Below are 22437 nucleotides of genomic sequence, written 5' to 3' on the forward strand. Positions count from 1 at the left end.
CATCCATCTGCTCTGGATCAAACCCTCAGAAGGGTCCAAGAAAGCTCAATGTTCCACGTAATGTAGTTGTTTCCCAACTGCTGGACAAAGCACTTGCAGCGCTGGTTTCCTCAGTCCGCTTCACGCTTGCCTGAGCCTGAACACATGACAAGTAAAACCCAAAGGCACGGGTTGAGGGGGGGGCTGAACAGGAGGAGGAGGAGGGGAGATGCAAGAAAAGATCCTAAGTGTTTTGATTTGCGAGTACGCCGGGTGTGTGGATGCATCAATCTGCGTCCTCTCTCACCTTTCTTTTCCATCTCTCTAACTCTCTCTCTTTCCCCCTCCACTTTCTCTCCCTCTCTCTGTTCAAGGTTACTCACTGTTGTTTTCTCAGCCTGGAATCACTGCACGCTTCTCTTCTTTTCTGTCGGAGGACCATGTGAGGCTCTTGAATGTAAGTGCCTCCTTTGTTGCTTAATTCACTTTCATTGGGACCATTCCTTTAGACGCAATAGGTTTCGGGTCTTTTTTTTTTTTTTCCCCCCTTCCTCGTAGCACATGCACAATGGGATGTCGTACGTCGGAGGGGGTGGAGTGGGTCGGGATGAGGTGGGGTGGGGGTTGTTTAGGGGGCTTGATTGCTCCATGTGGTCCAGGCGTGGGAGCTGAATGCACGTGTCTGCTGCTGTCATTGTCTGGGCGCAGCTTTGTCTTGAGTTTTAAACTTGATCCGCGGCATGTGTTGTTCACTTTTGGTTGGCTTTGTATTCAGTAACAATGGACCCACAATGCTTTATTATATAGGTCTGCATTATCTTTGTAGTAGATGACGAGATGAATGCAAAAGAACTTCTGTGTTGTGTATATATAATACAATAACAGTACACTGGGGACCTAAATGCCTTATTACTAATACCAATCAGTGGTTATACATAATTCAAAGTTATATTCGCCAACATAAAGCCACTGCACATTAACTTAATCTGGTTGCAGTACATTTGTAGCTGTATAGTATTCACTGGGGTTGAATTACCTAGACCATAGCCAATATGTGTTCAAGTATTTTACAACTGCCTTATACAACCAGCTGAAATTGAGGATTCTGTTCTCAGTAGTGCCCCCAGGGGTGATGAGGGGTGGCCAATTAAAACTGCCGGCCCTCCCCCGGCACCCTCTCTGAGGAAAATAACTCAAGGTCGACATTACTGTCTTTAAGAAGCTGTTGCCGCTCATCTTTGGGTGCTCATTAGCAACCTGGCGTCCATTGGGACCAGCCATAACTGCATAGCTTTTTGGGAAGGGAGCTAAATAACACTCCAAAGTTGTGTTGGCACGGCCATTTCCAAAAGGGGTCCCTTGGATTCTTACCTCAAGTTATCTAATGAAAGTAGGGTCTATGGGTACCCACGAGTCTCCCCAACCCCAACCTACCCGAACATGTATTTCCTGTTATGCCGGATGACAAATTTTTTAATATTTTGCACTATTTCCAAACTCAAAGTCCAAATTAGATTTGCAAACATTTGACAAATAACTTTTTTTCATGGTTTAAGGCGTTCTAATACTTTAATTAAAGTCACCTTCAATCTCAGACAACCTGCCTGCTCGTTTCTCTGCAGCATTTAATTACAATAAAACACACCTTAGTTACTCTTAGGTTCCCAATGCCGAACCAAAACGGGATCAGATTCCTTAATGAGGCTTCAGGATAAGAAGTAACTCCGGAATCTGAGCCAAGTCCTCAACGAAGGCGCGTCTCAAGACCGTTGTACACGGATTGATTCAGTTGCTCTTTTCTTCATTTATCTGTCTAGTTACAAAAACAATATTTTATATTATTAAAAAAATCTATTGAATTTTTGACCTATATATAAATACAACACGTCAGTGCATTATTACTCCCCAAATGATGGTGTTATATTGAAAGTACTGCCTCATGTTTACCTGCACTGGTATTTGTCTGTGCACATCAGATAATTCGTAATATTTACTATCTATATGTGGTTCCTTAACTCTCCACATTGACATAGCTTTCAACCAGCCTACTGTATATGCTTCAAAAGCATAACCGAATTCCTGCAATTAAGCCGTGGCTTTTGGTTCTGGTGTGCCACCCCGAGACTTTCAGTGGCCTCATCTGGCCACCCGTATCAAAAATTCCTGGGGGTGCCACTGTCTGCTCTGTGCCGCATGTTAAATTTACAGAGGGCCATGTTTATGTTTTACCACTCGCTTGTTAGCTGTACCCTGCAAGTACCCAGAGGGCATTTGTTTATTTATTCTGACATACTATCCAATTTATTCTGTGTTCTCCTTGTACGTGAGCCAATGGACAAATTGCTTGTTTGGACTCATGTCCGTATTATGGAAGCCAATGTTCCACATTTGAACTGGATGTGTCATGAAGCTAAATCTTCCGCTTATCAGTATAATAGGCCTCGTTTGTTGGCTTTGTTTGTCTTTGTGGTGACCTCAGAGTACTTTTAAATTATAAGTTATATTACTTTTTACTCCAAAATAAAACACAAGAGTCTAGAAGACATCAGGACAGAAACTTTAAAGTCCACTAGCTTTGTTCCACGAGCTGTCAAAAGTTGCCGACGCTAAATAATGCAAGCAATTATTTAAATGCATAAGCACGCTCCAAACTTCTACAAAAGCAACTTTGATTGGCACGGGTAGGTTTCTCATTATATTGTAATATATTGATGTTTATTGTGAAATTATTCAGCTCTGTCTGTATTCTCAGACGCCTCCGAACTGAAGATTCATTAAAGTTCCTCCCCTGCTTTGTACCGCTGACTTTTAATGCATGCAAATATGTACTAGCTCTCTGCAAAGATTAAAAAGTACACTTCAACTTCATATGATAAGTAGTTTAAACTCCTTCAGGTCTGCATGAATTTGTGAGGTTCCAACATTAAACACTCTCCCATGCCTCACTGCAAAGCAATGTGTCTGAAGTGAATTGCAACTGACATGGCCGATGAATAATACACATAGTGTATATACTCACTTATCAATTATAGACAACTTAACTAAGCTGCATGCTGAGCACAGAGGTTTATAGTGACCATGCGTGCGTACCTACGCCACCATTTAGCAGGTTATATTTGTAATCGCCTGCTTTAAACGTCACGTGTTTTCGGACTGTAGCGCTGTTTTCCTGCAAAGTGATTGGTTCGTTAAAGGCCGGCACACAGCTCTAAATATTGAATCATGATGTAAAATGCATTTAGCAGCTGTCAGTGGGATTTCGCTATGGCTGATTGAGCAGTGTGAATCTACAACTTACTTGAGTGCAAAAAAAAACATACCTTTGATGATTTTGTTTCGTAGAAATGTCATTTTCCGACCCAGAAACTCGGAAAAAAACAACCTTGTCTGTCAGATTGATGGAGATTTATGTTTCATCTTATTTTAAAAAGGGTATGTGAGGCAGATAAAAGAATGTGAGGATGTTTTTAAGGAATAACCCACAGTAGATTTGACTTACTTATGAGGTTTTTACATGACAGGCGCAATATGAGTTTTCTTGTGGAATTGTTTTGCTTTATTCATAAGGCCCGAGGCACTTTAAATGATGCTTATCTTTTGTAGATTAGGTTTTCAGGAGTCCCGGTAGTGCATTGACCTTTTGCTTCAAGATGCATGAAATGCTCCATTATTCACTTCCAGCCGAGCCGACAGAAACCGTTTGAGGTAGCCATTACAGCTGTGGTCATGGACGTATTCGCAGTTCATAACATCCCCGGTCCCTCCCTTTCCCCCATTATGGTTTCCGCACACTCCATTCCCTTATCAGTGCTGACATGTTGAGAGAGGGAGGTGCTGCTGAATGCAGCAGGATGTGACAGTTGCGTACCTGGAGCTACTGGCACTGAGCTAAAATGAAGTGAAACGGTGTGTGGAGGGAGGTTCGGAGACGTGACATTAACCCGGAGCATAGATGCGAGTTCCTGGCTTGTCACAGTGAGGTGTAAAGTGTTGGAGAAAGCCAAAGATGGCTAGATAGTGAACTAAAAGCTGCAGTATTTGTGGAATTGAAGGCAACCATTTAGATTCTTGTATTCTGGTTGCCAGAGACCACAAACTGTACGCCAAGTGACCACACATTCAATCTCGTCTATGTTATGAAAAAGGACGGTTGATTTGAATATTTTAATGACTTTACACAATACAAAAATCCCTTCTGAAGCCTTAACTACATGCAGTATGCTCAAATTATTTTCAGTTTTAACACCCTCTTTGCCATATTTGGAGCCCAGCAGGGTCTCGAGCTAGGAGGCCTTGGCATCAGAGACTGCCAATGTGTCCAATCTTTTTCATGCCTAGCCAAACCCCCTCACATTCCAGCTATAAAATCCCATCTCTCTGCTGAGGACCCGAGAGCTTGGCATTCGTGTTTCAGCTCCCCAGCAGCCCAGCTCTGGCTCCTCGCCACCTCCTTGTCTTACACCAATGCTCAAGAAAATGCTTTTGAATAGACAGAAAGGACAGAGGGGGGAGATTTTGGAGAGAAGTAGGGGGAGTTCTAAATGCAAGTCGAGGAATTTTATTTGCAATGACCCCTTTCATCCACCCTCGGGGTACTGGACTGTATGAATGGGCTGGTTTGTTCTTGGGGTGACCAAACATGGCACTTGAATGTTTATCTGCACAATGACAAAGCCTGAGAGCCAAAGACACTTGGTGATGAGATGGACCGTGAACTAGTCAAGTGCCCTGCTCTGTTCCGCTTCTGCTAAACACACAGTTTTGGCTCCGCTGCAGCTTTGACTGTGTTGGCAATCCAACTTCTCTCAATGCATTGTGTGCTTGTGCCAGCCACTACAGGACAATAGTGGGGTCTTATTATTGTTAAAGTGCTGGGAACCTTGTATAGAGAGCACTGCAGCTACAAGAACTCCCACGCAGAATGACAATCATACTGAATAGAAGAGGATACAATATAATATCTCAGCAGTTATCTCTTGATCAGCCCTAAGCGTTACACTAAAAAGAAGCTTTTCAAACTCCTTTTTGCAGCACAGTTCATGCTATAGCAAATCAAATTCCAAATGTTTCTGATAAGCTGTGGCATGAACAATTACAAGGGTTATCATTCAGGTTAAAACATACCCTCTTAGGCTCAGTGTTTCCCTGGCACCCACATGTGGTCATTTGAGAGGGTTGGCAGGTGTTTGACGAATTGTAATCTTTGACCGTTAGTAAGTAAGAATGTCAGTACATTTTTTAAAGTTCCAGTGTGTATGATTCATGGGAATATAGAGGCATATTGCAGTGAGGACTGCGGATTGCAACCAGCTGAAACTTCTCCCAGTTAGAACTCCTTTAGTGTTCAAAGTTCAGGAGGTTTTTACCAGGAGCCGAATTATCCGCAGAGGTCTCCTTGTCCACAACAAATGGACCCGGTCATTTAAACCAATAACAAAACACTGAATAAAACAGGTTCATGCTGCAGATGAGTTTTTCGCCGAAGCTGTTTGGCACGCCAGAGACAGGCACCTACAGTAGGCCACCACATGCTAATGTGCGCTCACATTTTTTCTCTGATAACTTTAAATTCAGACACTCAGGAGGTTTGTAACAGTTGCCAAACTACCAGCAGAGATCTCTTCCTCTAAAAACAAATGGATCCAGTGATTTACACTGTTAAAAACATTCACTGTTTTTCTGACGCTGCTCATCACGCGTTTCTAACTATGGTGGCTGATGCTGAAACACAAATGACCATAACTAGAGCCAGTGTTTGGTTCGTCTGCTCTGGGCTACTGTAGAAGCATGGCAGTACAACATGGTACTCCATAAATGAGGACCTTCTCCTTATGTAGATATAAACGGCTCATTCTAAGGTAAGGAAAACAACAATTCTTATTTTCAGTAGAGTTTTACCGATACCGATACCAGTATTGGAAATGCCTCTGATACTGCCTAAAATGCGATATCGGGTATCGGCGAGTACAGCCTATGACCAATCTGATACCAAGTAATGCCTCATTACGCATACGCACGCTATAGGCAAACGAAATGGAAATGGAGCGGAGTTTAGAAAGCATTCTACTGTAGCCTTTAAAATGTCTTTTTTACCAAATGCACTTTAACCTGTCTCTTGATCTGTGTCAACACTGGATAATAATAATAAATAAAAGTTTTATGGCATTCATTCTACTATTATGTATTTATTTCTTAATATTTTACACAAAGTTTTAGGAGTTGAGACATACAACAATCCAAGTCCCATCCATTTTTTTTACACACTGGTATCGGATCGGTACTCGGTATCAGCAGATACCTAAGGTTCAGGGATTGGAATCGGTATCGGGAAGAAAAAAGTGGTATCGGTACATCTCTAATTTTCAGGTGAATATACACTAAAGAAAACACACTTGTTATATTATATTCGATTCCTGCGAATATATCCCCTTAAATCCTACACACTGGACCTTTAAAACACCTCTATTCATATTTAGATCGACATTTTGTAAATGTATAATATTGTATAATAGAGTTTAAAAGTGTGCTTCAGTCCACAAAGATATAAACAGGATATTATTCAAAAGTTCTTACATTTTCCTTTCAGATCTCTTTGCTAAAACATTGTATGAACTTTGTATCATATCAGGCAACCAAGTTGAGGATATAGTTTTGCTATGAAAGCATTCAGACAGAAACCAGTCCTGTGTTGAAGCAATGAAAGGAGCTGTGTTGGGGCCATGTTGTTTCTGGTACCACTGAGACATTAAATACAATCCAGGACGGCTGAACTGAGCAGTAGGACAAAAGGTTTGAATCAGAAGCCAAAACACCACACAACGAAAGTAATACAGTAAGACAGTATTTCACAACTCTGGAAAGTCACCGCAGTCACCAGGTAGAGCAGAAATACAGTGTTCATGTTACAAAGTAATCTACCAAGAATGTGCACTTGAACGTGTTGCCCTGACTCTACATTGAATTACAGTGGAATCCGCTTACAGTGATCACGTCTGTGTGGGTATATTTGATCACGATAAGTGGATAATTCTTATAACTTTTCCATTGTTTCTCATGCAGATTACCTTCTATTTGACATGTGTGTATTTATTACAGGGATATAAAGTTATGACCCATAGCAACAGCCTCAGGTAGCCAGCTGGAAGCAGATGGGTTAAGTATCATGGGGGTCAAATAAAAATCTGAGCTGAGTTTAACGTTTTTTTTGCATGTCTTTGTTGGAACCTCTCGCATTGGCACCCCTGTTGAGCCAATTCAACTGTCGCAGTTCAATGATTGAGTGGTTGTGTTGTTTTTTTAGTTTTTTTTTTAAACACGGCGCTGTTTTCTGTCTAAACATGGCTCGACGGTATATTCACACCAGATGCAAGACTTCAGCGGCACCAAAGTGCTACTGAAGCATCCATCTGTTCAATCCACGTGGCCTAAAATGTACTGGACAAAAATAGTTTTCAAGAAGGCTTCATGAGGAGTGTGCAGAAAGAAAACTGCATGTATTGATTCATTTTCCCCATAACTCAAAATGCCAACACTAGAAACTGGTATGCTTAAAGTGAAACTGGGGTCTTGATCAATCATTATTTACATGTGTCTCAACTGCTTTACCCTTATTGTGTGTAATGCAATAGGATGCTGCCCCAACAGGACCCTGACTAAGGTGAAGACCCGGGTTTGACATAACTAATGGCCCAGGGCCAGGAAACTTTTATGCTGGGCAAGTTAATTGGCAATTGGTTAATTGGAGTGAGATTCAGCGGGGCCGACCACAATGTTGTCACTTAAGCCTACACAATAATACCTATTAATCATTACCCATTAATCGTAAGTGCTAATATCCTAGGCAACTGGACTTGCTTGCGTTTCTCGAACGAAGAACGCAAGCAAGTCCAGTTGCCTACAATATTAGCACTTACAATTACCGTGACCTACAAATTACCGACAAATTACTTATTAATATCACAGACAATTATGTTTTAATACTTCATTTTTCTTTTCTTTACCAAATACAACAGGTAACCACAAAACTTTCATTTAACAAAATGTGGCCTATTACACGAACATAAAGTTATATTAAAAAGAAGCTGCTCAAAATCTCTCTAGATTTGAGTCTGGATTTCCAAGCTAGTCGCATGACTCTCAACATCACCGCCACTAAGCTTTCAACTGATTTCAGCCGCTTTATTTTAAAAACATTGTATAATGGGGGAATCGGACTGTTTAAGCTAAATAAGAAGCTGTAATGGCGGACTGCCAGCACTCTCGCCTGTTCGGGGGTGATGACGTTTAATGTCCCCGACAGGGTTTGTAGTCGTATTGAGCAACTTGTTAGCAACCGCCTTTTTTATGACACGTAAAAGCTTCAAAATTCACAAGTAGGGTATTTACTGACGTGTTTTATGTCGTAGAACAAAACCTGAAACTCGCTTAAGCTTTTGTTAACCACAGACCTTATTTGAGGCATTTTACCAAAATCCCATTCAAAAAACGTATTGACTTTTAGACGAGAGAACCGGAAGTGCTAAAAGCGCTGACGGAGTTCCGGGTTTACTGGCACACTCTATAGGCTACTATTTTAATTTAGCTGCTAACATAAAGTACTCTGCTATAGCATTTTTGACATTTACAAAGCTCTCCAAATGCCTTTACATGTTCTCACAACACATAAGAAACTAAATGTAAAGTTGTTTTTTTTTAAGATTTTTTTGGGGGGTTTTTTCGCCTTTGGTGGATAGGACAGAGTGAGATGGGGAGAGAGAGAGTGGGGGAATGACATGCAGAAAATGGTTGCAAGTTGGAGTCCAACCCGTGACAGCTGAAGCTGTCATGGGGCCGGGCACTATCCACTACGCTACCAATGCCCTTAACTATAAAATTGACAAGCTAAGTGCTAACTACTAAATGCAAGACTTGAAATATTTATTTTTCCTCTTCTAACCAGCAGGAGGGACTCATTCGTTCATTGTAGGTAGTAGTAGCCTAGTTATGGAAGGTGGCGCCACCTACCGTACAGGAGTGGAACGACTACCAACACTGTTTTTTTCATGTGAGAAATTAGAGGTGTGGCGTGAGACCGTGTGAAATCAACCAATTGCGTGACTCTCACAGCGAATGCGTATGAGTGGGCAGCTATGCAGTCTGCAACCTCAGTGATGTCATCTTTTGTAAGACACCTAACTGATGAAATGCATTGTGATCTGCTGAAATACATGTTGTGTTAGTGAAGTGCGTTATGGGATGTGCTCTTAACCACCGGTTACAGAGATGGAGCACCATTGGTCTTTTGTTATACTTGATAAAAATCAGCTAACAAGGCCCGTATGCCTACCTGAGCAGCACATGTGCATTGTGGAACATCTTGTTTTGCCCATGTTAAAAACCATATAGCCCAGAGTATTGCCTATTTTTTCCATGTGACAAACTTAGACCCCGAGCACCTCTACCTAATCATCTTCACTGCAAAATTACAACATCCACTACAGTTTTAACGTCAATATATGAACTATATGTCAAAGACTGAAAAATATATGAATATTTATTTTCAATTCAGCACTTCCTTTTTCCGTTTCAGACTAAAATCCCTCGTGTAAGAGGCACAAGACTTTTAATATTTAATTGAGCACATGCTTGTTAACCTTTCTCTGTCCTAAACATAGATGAGAGTTTCAGTTTGCAGTTTCGTGGCTGTTCAAGTCAACAAAAACTGATCTGTGATGATCAATAGAGGAGAATACAATAATAAAGGCCTCCTGAATACCAACCAAAGGCAATTTAGATGAGATCATTCCCAACGACATAATAGCTGACACTATTTGTCTCATCTAGTTCACAAAGTCAGTGCCGGTGCAGCTTAGTATGCCATTGATTAACGCCGCAGCTCCGTGTGCATACTGCTGCCTGCATTAATTGGCTCTTTGATTAGCTGAAGCTGGGAGTCGATGTCTGGCCTACAAGCACAAGTGGATCGATGTGTCCTCGTGGAGAATTCATAAACTGGGGGAGCGGTGTCAGGAGAGCAGTCGCCACAGCTCCAAGAGTCAAGTTCAACAAATCAAACTGTGGCTACAAACAAGCACTTTTATCACTGTATCATGATGTTACATCACCCCCCCCCCCCCCCCCCCTTGTGATTCCAGGAAGAGAAGCTGACTAATTATGGGGAGCAGGTATTCCAGGTGCAGCATTGTGATCTGTAAACAGAACCTCAAAGCACACTCATTCATTACAGCTCTATATTTTGGTGTGACAACAAAATTTCAAGCTGTGCTTCAACTTGTTTGGCTCAACTGTGAGAAAATAATAACCTGATCTGACTAAAACATCAACAGAGAAACAACAGTCTGCCACCAATAAATCCCAAAAAATCCAAACATTCAGTTGGCGTTTCTAGTCAGAGAATCTTAGTCAGCATGTACTCATGCATTGTTACCAAGACAACCAATACAGTAATGACAGCAAAAGATTATATTTTCCCAACACAAGTCCAATGCGAACGCTTGTAAAGTGGACAAACCAGCCTTTATGACCAGCTATAAAAAAACAATTGGATTTGCGTGCCATCTGAGCAAAGCAAAGCGCTCTGATAGATGTTTACTGGAGATTTGATCACTTTTGGTCCACATTAGGCTTGAGGGAAAACCACAGAAGGAATGTGTCCAGTCACCCGGATCACAGTCACTTAGAAACCACACTGTTTGGGAAAACTGTACCCAAATGCAGCGCTAAAGGGGAAGTTCAGCTATTGAGGTTCAATCTGAACTGTAAAAGCATCATGAAATATGTTTCATCAGCCATATCGGGGTACAACGTGCTGCAGACCATCAATATGAATTTTCTTAAGGATGTAGAAAATGATTCTGACTCCTAAGTTACTGAGTAGATTGAGGCATGGGTTTATTATCTGTAAATCTCCACTGGTATATCGCCATGATGTGTGTACAATTATATCAGGAAATAGCTACATATTTAGCCAGTTTCCCAATACTACTTGGAGTATTTATTGCTTATTTTGTCCATCACGACTAGTTTACACACAATATAAAAATGCAGTTAACCTCTTCATCTGCCAGGCTCCCTTCCATAGACCCATTTTCGTTTTTAGGGGGGACAGGGGAGCTTTAGGGGGAGATAACAGGGCTGCAATATATTCCACAGAGAGGCAGTACACATCATCTAAAAGTTTTCCTACTCATAAATATGTAGTAAACATTGTGTTTTGGTTTGGCACCTATTCAAACTTTGAAGGTTTAGAGTGTTCAGGGGCCTTGAACATTATCACGGGTGTATACGATGGTCATCCACATGCTTGATTATGTCTCATAAGTTGTTGCAGCTATTTTGGGGATGGTAAACCATTTGTTACACAAGTTTGGTGCTAAATTTTTAAACACTCAAGAACTGATAAAATTGGTCAAAAAGTCCTGTAAAACACCAGATTAAGACACTAAGGGCTGTTTCATAGTAGATGCACACGACCCGAGCAACACACTTCCTTTCATAGTCAACACAGTGAACTCAAGCGACGTGGGCGACACTTGAAATGCAATACATCACTCGTGCAATAGGGGGTAGCAGAGTCACCGGTACAGTTTGGCTAGCTAGTACTGCTGTAGCTAGCTAGTACTAGAACGGTCATATAAATGGGGGTGTGCCTGTACGAGTTTTTCCTCACCGCACGCCATATTTCATACCTGCTTCTTCTGTGAATAACAAAAAGTGGTTAATTTCAAGTATGTCTCTTGCATTATCACCCCCGCTGGCAACGCATGGTATTACACGCGTCGCTGCGTTGCGTATCAAAAAAATGGACAGCACATTTTGAGACGCAAGCACGCATCATGGCGGCCAATGCGTCTCGATGCGTCCCAATGCATTCGTGTCTGCGTGCCTTTGCGTCGACGATGATACGGTCCTAAGACTGAGAAAATGAAAAATCCATACTGTGATTTGGTATCAAAATTTGACATTTGGAGATTTCTGTAAGACATTTTTCAACAATTGGTGGTGATCACTTCTGCTCTGGAAATTGCTGAGAAAAACATACCAATGAATGCCATCCAACATCTGAATGCTCAAGGTCAAAGCTGGAAGGTTCACGTGGCTGTGATTATCCTGGATATAACTAAAGGTTCCTCTGTTTACCTACAGCAGCTGACGACGGTGTTTGCGCTGTAGTAATAGGTATATATAGGGCTAGTACATCTTCTTCCTCACTAATAATAGCCTACTGGTTCTCTGTTGGAAACAGCCGATGAAGTTTTCGTTAGCCGTTGCTATCCTGCGCACCTGCACGGCGTGGTGATGAACTGTCTAATTGATTTCTGTTGCTGTGCTGTCTTGCGGGCGTGCACGGCGGAGTGATACTGGCCAGAAAATAGTCCCAATTGATAGCAAGGTCTGACGTAATGCGGGGATGTTTTAAAATGACTGAAATAGTCTAACAAAACACATGCATACTTTTTTGTAGCTTAAAACCTTTTGGTTACGTGTCCCCCGTACATCTTCAGAACTACTTTTTCTCCGGTAAGCTATGGGCGATTTCTCAGAGCAGGAGGCTTGTTGAGAGTAGTGACACCGTCACATCAGAGCTACAGATGGTCAGCGTTTCACACAACTTCATGTCCAAAAACCTGAACTATCACTTTAAGTCTTCTACTTTGATATGATACCAGTATCTGGCAGTCATTACTCTAGAAAACTCTTCTATCATATTCTTTTGTCTAGTCCTCATTCAGAGTCGACCTCTTCGTGATCTTCTTCATCTCCAGCTTGGTGTGTGATAAATAGGAGGCGATGTTCTTTTCCAAGGAAGGGTCAAACACTTGAACAAAACACTGAGATTCTCTCTTTGTAGCCTCGGTGTTAAGAACGGATTGCTTCGTGCAAACAGATAATGCGTGCTGAGATGTATGAAGCTGTGCATTCCAAGGGAGAGTAATGCAATATCACTAATGGTCTTATAGATTGCCTTGTTTGTTTTGGAGAGCGGTAACTAAACACACACACAGACACACACACTGACAGCTCCACAGTGTCTCTTTTGCTTTGGAAAAGTGCTGTGGGTGGTTTATTGATTGAACCTCTGAGGTCAATGTGTGTGTGAGTGTGTGTATGTGAGAGAGAGAGAGACTGGCCCTGTGTGTCTGCGGCTGGCAGTATTTATCTGTGCTGATGTTAGAAGAATAGAGACAAGGTGTTGGCCCCGCCTGAGGGGACAGCTCGAACTCGATAGAGAAACAAGACATGTAGGGAGGGCAGGCAACCATGTTGGAAGCAAATGTCATTTGCTTTAAGAAGCTTTGTCCCCTGCGATGCACCTCTGAGGGCCAGCGAATCTACTTGACTGTCTGCCTGTCTAAATACTGCATTAGAAGTGACATAGATATTTGTATCTGCCTCTTGAACCTCTCTATTTATTTATTCTATTTGTGAGCAATGGCACACAGGAGTTGGGATGCAAACCCTGCTCTCTGGTGTCATCATCCCACGCTTTGGAAGGGACTGACACTGAACAAAAATATAAACACTAAACTTTTGTTTTTGCTCCCATATTTTATTATACCTACCATACACTAGAAAACGTTGTAAAGACTTTTAAAAGACAAGTGTGTGACAACCTCTCATATCTAAAGACAATAGGAGTGTTTCGTGACACACTAAGACTATCAAAGAGAGGGGATCTTGAAGGGCCACTATTTGCAAGACTACAACTAGATTCCTTTTGAGATTTCCCATCCTGCTCCTGGTGGAAAATATTATGCAAAAAGCTTATCTCTCTAAAAATACAAATTTGTTAAAATCTTTTTGAGTTAGCACTTGTACCTTTGCCACATTAATCCAGCCACCTGACACGTATGGCACATCAAGACGCTGATTAAACAGCATTACTACTACACAGGTGTGCCTTGAGATAGTGAAATAAAAGGCCATATTTAGATCTAAACAATCAGCACAGTTTCAAGGTGGGCACCCAAGATACCTGTCAATAATTCAGTATCTGAGCAAAGGTCTCCTGTGACATATTGCTGAGTAATGGCCAGAAAAGTGTTTTGTTTTTTTTTTTGCAGAACATTATGATGTCACAGTGAAGTTAACCTCTGACCTTTGGATAAAACATATCACTTCATCATAACATCCTATTCAACATTTGTGTGCAATGTTGTCATAATTAGCATATGTACTCTTGAGTTATGGCCTAAAACGTGTTTTGTGGGGTCACAGTGACCTTGACCTTTGACCACCAAATTCTAATCAGTTTATTCTTAAGCCCATTACAAGTTGGAACTAAATTTGATGACACTCACTCAAGGCCTTCTTGAGACACTGCATTCAAGAGAATAAGACAGACGGGGTCACAGTGACCTTGACCTCTGACCAGTAAATTCTAATCAGTTTATTCTTATGCCCATTAGAAGTTTGTACTAAATTTGAGGGCACTAACTCAAGGCCTTCTTGTGACATTGCATTCATGAGAATAAGACGGACGGGTCACAGTGACCTTGACCTTTGACCACCAAAATCTAAGTAGTTCATCCTTGAGTTTGTGCCAAATTTAAAGAAATTCCCTTGAGGTTTTCTTGAGATATCTTGTTTATGAGAATGGGACAGATGGACAAATGTTTGGACGGATGGACAACCCAAAAACATCATGCCCCTGGCTGCGATTATCGCCAGCGTATTAGAACATTTTGACATTTATTAGGAATTGGTCACAGATATCTCAAATAATCAGTCAGTATCTGGTGTGACCGTTCACATAGAGTTGATAAAGTTGTTGATTGTGGCATGTGGATTGTTGGTCCACTCCTCAATGGCTGTGCGAAGTTGCTGGACATCGGCAGGAGCTGGACCATGTTGTGGTACATGCCGATCTAGAGCATCCCAAACATGCTCAATGGGTGACATGTCTAGTGAGTATACAGGCAATGCAAGCACTGGGATGTTTCCAGCTTTCAGGGATTTTGAACAGATCTTTGCTACATAGGGTCTAGCGTCATCATGCTGCAACAAGGCGTCATGGCGGCGGATGGGTCTCAGAATCACGTCACCATATCCCTATGCATTCCTATCATCAATAACGGCCCCATTACAATGGCACCATTACAACACTGACATTAGCAAACCGCTCGCCCACATGATGCCATATATGCCGTCTGCCATCTGCTTAGCACAGTGAAACCTGGGATTCAGACGCCATCGAAGGTGTGAATTTACGCCCTCAAGTTGGTACGATAACTGCTGTCAGGTCAAGACCCTGGTGAGGACAACAAGCACGCAGATAACCTTCCCTTTGAGGTGTCAAAGAAGCCATCTACCTCCAACTGGAACACCCATGGTTAAACAGAGGAGGCGGCCTACGACAGCACTTATTACCCACCACAATGAAGGCTTGGGATCCCTCCCCAGACGACTTCACACCCATTCACACCTGGTCCCTTCTAACCCTAACAACACACATGATGGCCAGGTGGGTCAACGACCTGTTGGGTTCACACCCACACAGAGTTTAAAGCCTGTGATTCTGCACCAGCCAGAACTGAAGAAGCGTCTTGGATGGGAGGCAAACTGTTGCATCAGCTGAAGCTGGACAGGAAGTCCTGGGCTGGTTACTGTTACAAGGGTGCAAGTGCTCACTAAAAACAGATTTGAACAAATTTGTGAGTAAAATTTGAGAGAGATTACCCTTTTGTGTGCAAAACCAAAAAAAAACAAAAAAAAAACAATTACAAATATGCAAATGCGGTTTCCAGGAGACAGGGTTGCATCTGCGAGTATTCATATGGCCATGAAGACTCATTGCCTTGCTCCTGCATCAATCACCATTCATCAGAAGGTGCAATGATGTGTCCTACTTCTGTCCTTCAAACACTCACATGAAAGGGTATGAGTGAAAAAAAAAATCATTACGCTCCTCTTTAAAGAGTGTTTGACTGTAAATGCATGAGAGAATCTTGATATTCACAAACACACACTAATGAGGAGTAGCCTTTTAATGAATTTGAGAGTGATCGCCAGCTCTCGTCTCGGGTTTGGGTTTTTAAAAGTGAAACAAACACCTTTAATTACTTTTAGATCATAGATGCCTTTAAGCAGCCATCAACCTACTAAAACAGATGATTATTAGACTCACACCTGGACCCTAGAAGATTAATAATTCACAATATTAATGATCCAAGTGGGACCATCATTTATTCCATTCATAATTCACGGCTGTCCTATACTGTAGTCACACTGCCACCACACTGTACAAAGCTCCCTCCCCACCTTCATAAAAAATGCATGTCCTTTGATTAATGCTCCAGATTCCCATTCCTCTCTGACTTTGTTCTCTATTTCATAGTAATCTGCATCCCCAGGTAACATCTCTGATTCTGTAATGGCCATAGGATACACAGCTTTCATATACACTGTAAGCAAAGTGAGATGTTCCCTACTTTTGTGTGTGTGAGTGTGTGCACTCCTGTCACAGGTGATGGCAGGCCCATAAATCTGAATATTTTCTCACAGCCAGCTGGACTGTACTACATTAACCATTGCATTACATTAAGCACACACACATACAGTGCACACACAGGGCTGCAGTACACTGCGGGGACGAGAGCGCGGGAGGTCGGAGAGCCTGACTTTCACTTATAACTTATTCATGCTTCACGCCGTCATTCAGCACACCTGGGAAAAAGTCAATTTTTTTTCACGGCGGGGAGGCTCATCTAAAGCAGCGGTATATGACTTTAAAATAACAACTTGCTCTTCAAACATCCTCACATAGTATTTCCTATCACCTCCTCCAGGGCTCCAAATGATAAAGTTGCACTCCCCAAACTGTGGTATTATCAATGCATTTGTGTGCCCGCAGTAGGAATGTGTGTCCCAGCTGGAGCAGTTTCAGGCTCAGCTGATTGAATCATTGGCACTGGATCGCAGAGATTCATCCAGAAAGGTCATAAGTGTCTGATGTAACTTCCAGTCGGCCTATTAGGTTATTTCATGGCCTTGTAATTTATGACTTGAATTCCACTTGAATTTTTATTCCAGTTCAGGGTAAAGCACTTTAGATTTTTAATAATAGGACTGTGATTATACTGAAAGGCAAAGCTTGCTCGCCAGCCAACGATGTTTGCTGTCCTTTATCAACTGAGCTTTTGCTGACCTCCATTTAATGTTGAATGAGGAGTAATACAACTGCCAGGGACAAATGCCGATGTGATTGGGTGCGTAACACAAGCAGAGCATTGTGGAGAGGTATGCTCACACACTAATTAGAGAGTTTCACATTCGACATAATTAGGACTTCAGTTTGAAAGCTGGTGCGTTATATGACAGTGCTTCCCAGGAGAATAAGAGAACAACATAATGACCATCCTTTCACCCGTGCTGTGAACTCCACATATATTTTTAAATTAGATTTGCTTCCACCCTCAGCTTAAAGAAGGGAGAAGTGAAGACAGTTTTTTTACGCCTCATCACACCCTGATGTTACTCAATATAACAAGGCAGCCCATAATGCACTTTGTGTGAGAATTTTAATAGATAATGCGGTGACACCTAAAATAGCACATTAGCTTGAGCACAAACTCTGGCGGTGTGTGACAGTGACCGCCTGAGAACCAGCTGCTAGCTTGGCATTCAATAATGGCCAGACATTGTGATGTCACGGTGAAGCTGACCATCTGGATATAAAATGTCATCATTTCATCATTTTATCCTATCAGACAATTTTGTAATAATTAACGTATGAATTCTGGAGTTAAGGCCAAGAACATTCTGTAAGGTCACAGTACCTTTGACCACAAAATTCCAATTAGTTCAACACTAAGTCTAAGCGGAAGTTGGATATCTAAATAAGAGGTGTTTCTGACATATCACATTTATAAGAATGAGACGAATGCTAGGTCACTGTGACTTTGACCTTTGACCACCAAAATCTGATCAAATCATCATTGATTCTAAGTTAACATTTGTGCCAATTCGAGGAAACTGCCTCAAGGCATTCTTGAGATGTTGGGTTCACAACAATGGAACAGACATACGTACATACAGACAACCCGAAAGACAATGCCTCCAGTTTGGGCTGTCGTTGGCACAGAGGCCAAAAGATCATTTTGGCCTCTATAGCTAATTTTCCTGTTCATGACAACTGTAAGGCAGTTGAATTTCAAATAACTAATCCGTTTGAATGTAATTAAGGCTAGGGCTGTGCGATATGACGATATATATCATGTGACGAGAGAAAAATGTCTATTGTTTCATATTTTGCTCTGTCATTTATATCTTTGTGACGCAATTTTATTGGCAATATTTTTCGTCATGTGGAGTCTGTCCATCTTTTGCACGGGTCACATTTAGTTGTCGTCAGCTCCATCGCTGTCTGTCTCTGCTGAGAAAATAACATTTTAATGATCTGACTTTTTATTCATTGGATTAAAATGTGCTATATCGGGATAGGTATCGTTATTGGGATATGAAATGACCTATATCGGGATATCAGATTTTGATCATATCATCCAGCCTTCATTAAGGCTTAAAGTTCTGCATAATTGAGGGAATGGCCGCCGTGGGTGCAGTCTGTTGACAAGTCACCACCATGGCAACAATGTTGGAGTATAGGTGTAGCCGTAGCTGTTGCTATTTCAATGTGTTTTCCGTTCATGAAACTTTTTTTGGTTGCGTACCAAAGTCTTGTTCAGCATTTGATTGTACTAAAAGACCCTTTGAGGAGTTGAATAATCAGTGTTTCTGGAAAGTACATTTTGTTTTCAGCCTGTTTTTCTCCAGCAAGTATTAGTATTAGCATTATCACAGTCAACCGCAGTTGTAAATGCACTGAGCTAACAAAGCTAGCAGCTAGTGTTACGTTTACTTCCACCTTCTTGTTCAAATATAGTAATTTCTGGTTACAAATATAAGATGGCAAGGGTCAAAAGGCCAAACTCAAAGCCTCGAAATGTTAAACCAATGGGTGACATCATGCAGGCTATATGTCCGTTATTTTATACAGTCTGTGCTTAATTATGCACAGTTGATGCCCAGTTGCCTCAAGTTGCCTCAAGATGTTAATCTTATCATTAATTGATTGGGATTAGTAATGGCACAGCAGGTCAAGTAATGTCACTTTTGCACATGTTTTAAATGAGCTATAATTAGAAACTGTAATTCAATGAGTCACTAACATCCTAAATGATTCATTAAGATGGTTCCATTTGTTGCTTCAGTGCACATCACAATCTGGTCACAAGTTTTCCAGCTCTGTTGACCCTCATGTGGGGCTTTAGCGTTGGTTGGAACGTTTATGAACGGTAGACTGGTCAGGAGAAGACACTGATTGGTAAAGTTGGGTATTGGTTGAGAGATTCACCACTAATATGGTATCGACCCATTCGCCTTTTGTTGCAACCTTAACACCTCAGCCAGTTAAATTTGGGAAATGATAGAGATAATGATAACTTTGAGATGCAGTTGAAATCTCAGAGAGAGTAGCAGGCTTTTGCCAACTCTTAAAACCTGAAATTAAATTACCCTGCTTTCTTTTTCCCTTCTCAATTCAAGAAAATATTATTAATTTTACCACTCGCTCTCATGACACTTGCACTTGTTTTCTGTTTGTTTGTTTAGGTGACTTTTATGCTAATGCTGGCGTGCATTTCCTGGTTGATTTTTATGATTTTGAGTCTTTGGGATTATGTAGTGTTGTCATGGTGTGCCAGCTGGTGTTCGTATGGGTTGAGGGCGAGCGGCGAGGACGTGACTCCTCTCGTGACAGTTTGAGGACACACTGGGCCCTGTGACAGCTAATGATGATGCTGTCTGACACCCATACATATGCGTGTGTTTATTTGTGTGTGTGTGTGTGTGTGTTAGTCCATCTGCGTCTATCTGTTTATGTTTACCAGTATCTATGTGTGTGTCGTTGCGTGCGCTGATTTGTGTGTGTGCTTATGGGCATTTATGTGGCTGTGTGCTCGACTGTGTTTGGGCCTATTTGCATTCGCCCTGATGATGTTGCAGTGAATTTCTTCAGCGTGACAGAGAATGACCTTGAGCTGTTGCTGCTGGTGAATGTGTCAGATTCAGGCAATGGATCTAGTTGGGTGTGTGTGAGCATGCTTAATGTACAAAAGTCTCCACAGGATGCTCTCAATTTTATCTGAAATCTTTCTTTATCGTCCTGGATGATGTTTTTATCGCATCCATTTTGATGTCATGCTTAAAGGCAGACAGCAGCGTAAAAATGTTCACAACTACTGTTGATTCACAGTGTGTTATGACTCACTCTGACCTCAGATGCCTCCTGTTCCTTTTTACATATTCACAAACAGCAGTGAATCAAAATATTTCTGTTGATCGCCTGACCTGTCTGATGCTCTGACTCACAATGACATTTAAAGTTTTATGCACATTTCATGTCCTTTTCTGTAGAGAATCTGATGGCTTGTACTGTCTTGAATTACCTGAGGGGATGTTTGTCAGATTGCACTGGCAGTTCACATACACACACACACACACACACACACACCTCAGATTCCTTGTTCTGAGGCCGTTGTAAGTAAGTAAACATGACTGTCAGTGACAATGAGTATCTATCAGTGCATATTTAAAGGGTCAGTTCACCCAACCTACAAGACAACAAGACTAGGTCAAAATTTAGCATATGGCTGAACCGTGTATCGTCAGTGTGCTACACTGTGGCCAGATTGTTACAGGGGTCTGCAGTGGTAGTGTCTACAATGTGAATTCCTGGATATTAAAAGCTCATGTGCAATTTTCTTTAGAGGTCAGAGTTCGGAGGTCCGTATTCAAGCTCCTAGGTCCAGATTTACCAACCGTTGTTAGGAAGAAATTTCTTCTTATAACCTACTTACAGTTTCAGGAAATTCTGACATTCACCAGAAACTACGCACACTTAAGAGTGCTGTTTCACACATTTTGGGCTGACATAGTTGTGAAAAATAGCATTTTCTTCAGTTCTGCAATTGTATATTTTTAAAAGATTTATATTACAATAACATTGATTTGATGGGGATTTGTTTCGCTATGCTAATTTGGGATAAACATCCCATTGTCCTCGTAAGTTCACGAGGACAATCATCATCATGAGAACACAGGTGTGAACAACTCTGAGGTTTAAGAGCATCTCGTTAATCTGACCAAAACCAAATTTAAGAAAAACAAACTTCGGAAGATTAAGGCTAGTTCACATTACACGATTTTCACCGCGATTTTGACATCACAGAGGATCTTGAGAGCCACCTGAGTCGGCAGATAGTCTGCCATGACGAGTCCTCATGTGTGAACAAGCCTACGAGCAAGTCGTCTGGGACTGGATATCTGGCATGCTAGAAAACTGAAGAAGTCTGACACGACTGACAAAGAGCATCAGCCAGTGAGCGGCGGGATATGTCCCACATCAGCGCGCAGGAGGATGGAAGAAATGTGAAGAGGACAAGCTGCAGGGTTGCCAGGTCCGTTTATTAGCCGTGACTTTGGGCTTGTTTCTAAAGTGGAGTTGCTTATTTGGGCTTGGTCTCTGATCGTCGCCTTTCTCTATATATATCCGTCGCTTCTTTTGGGCTTGTTTCCATAGACCTGGTTGCTTGTTTCTTTCCCAAGATCTCGCAACACTGACAAGCCGGCAAGCAACAACAACAATGGCAGCGTCCACAGGATCACAGGGAGTGCGTTGTGATTGGACCCAGGCCCTGGAGGCAGATCTGATTCAACACTGGGAAGAATATCCATGCCTATACGATGTGTCGTCTCCAAGTTAAAAAAACGTAGTTTGGTGACGTCACCGCGTTATCTGGGGCTCTGTCGGCGAGGGCTCGGTGGAGAAATCTTGTGGTGTGCACACACAGGTCGTAACACAGTTGGCGAGACTCCCCATGACAGAAACACACGTCGCCAAGTATGAACACTCAAAAGATTGCCATAGTCTCCGCGATGCAAAATCAGGGGGAAAATCGTGTAATGTGAACTAGCCTTAAGTAGCATAATGCATGACATGGTTAAGCTACGTATGAATCAAATAACCGAGAACAGCTTCAATTTTAAACATCCAGAAATATAATCATGCTATTGTGTGATCATATGTGTTGTTCTAGATTACTCGTCTCAAGTGCTGTCTTCAGTCACATGCCAATGTACAGTGGACAGGCAATGATTTGTGCTACTTAGTTAAACATACCAGACCAGAAAAAGGTTGCGTCTCATGAGAGTTATGAAAATGCCAGCAGTTGCACTTCAAGACATGTGGGTCTTGGAAAGCTGCAGAAACCTACACTGTGAATTTACTACCACTTAACAACTTTACTCCGAAAACATACCAAGCAGTGGTGAAGTGCAGCTCACCACAATAATTACATTGCTTTGTGGCCTGGAGGCATGTCGATGGGAAAGAAACCATCTGTAACGTAGGTTAACATGTCACAGGACTCTGCACTTTACTGCGGAATCAAATGCCCGCAA

General features: G+C 41.8%; 1 protein-coding gene across 1 annotated transcript in view; it reads left to right on the top strand.

Moving 5' to 3' along the window:
• The first annotated feature begins 322 nt into the window (after window positions 1-322).
• Window positions 323-22437, top strand: part of LOC117250077 (E3 ubiquitin-protein ligase Midline-1-like) — an 87557-nt gene continuing 65442 nt past the window's right edge. Inside the window, exon 1 of the mRNA XM_033616062.2 lies at window positions 323-436. The gene's annotated coding sequence lies outside the window, so the exon portion shown is untranslated. The remainder of the gene's footprint in view (window positions 437-22437) is intronic.

The sequence above is a fragment of the Epinephelus lanceolatus genome, chromosome 24, assembly GCF_041903045.1.
Source record: "Epinephelus lanceolatus isolate andai-2023 chromosome 24, ASM4190304v1, whole genome shotgun sequence".
Lineage (NCBI taxonomy): Eukaryota > Metazoa > Chordata > Actinopteri > Perciformes > Serranidae > Epinephelus > Epinephelus lanceolatus.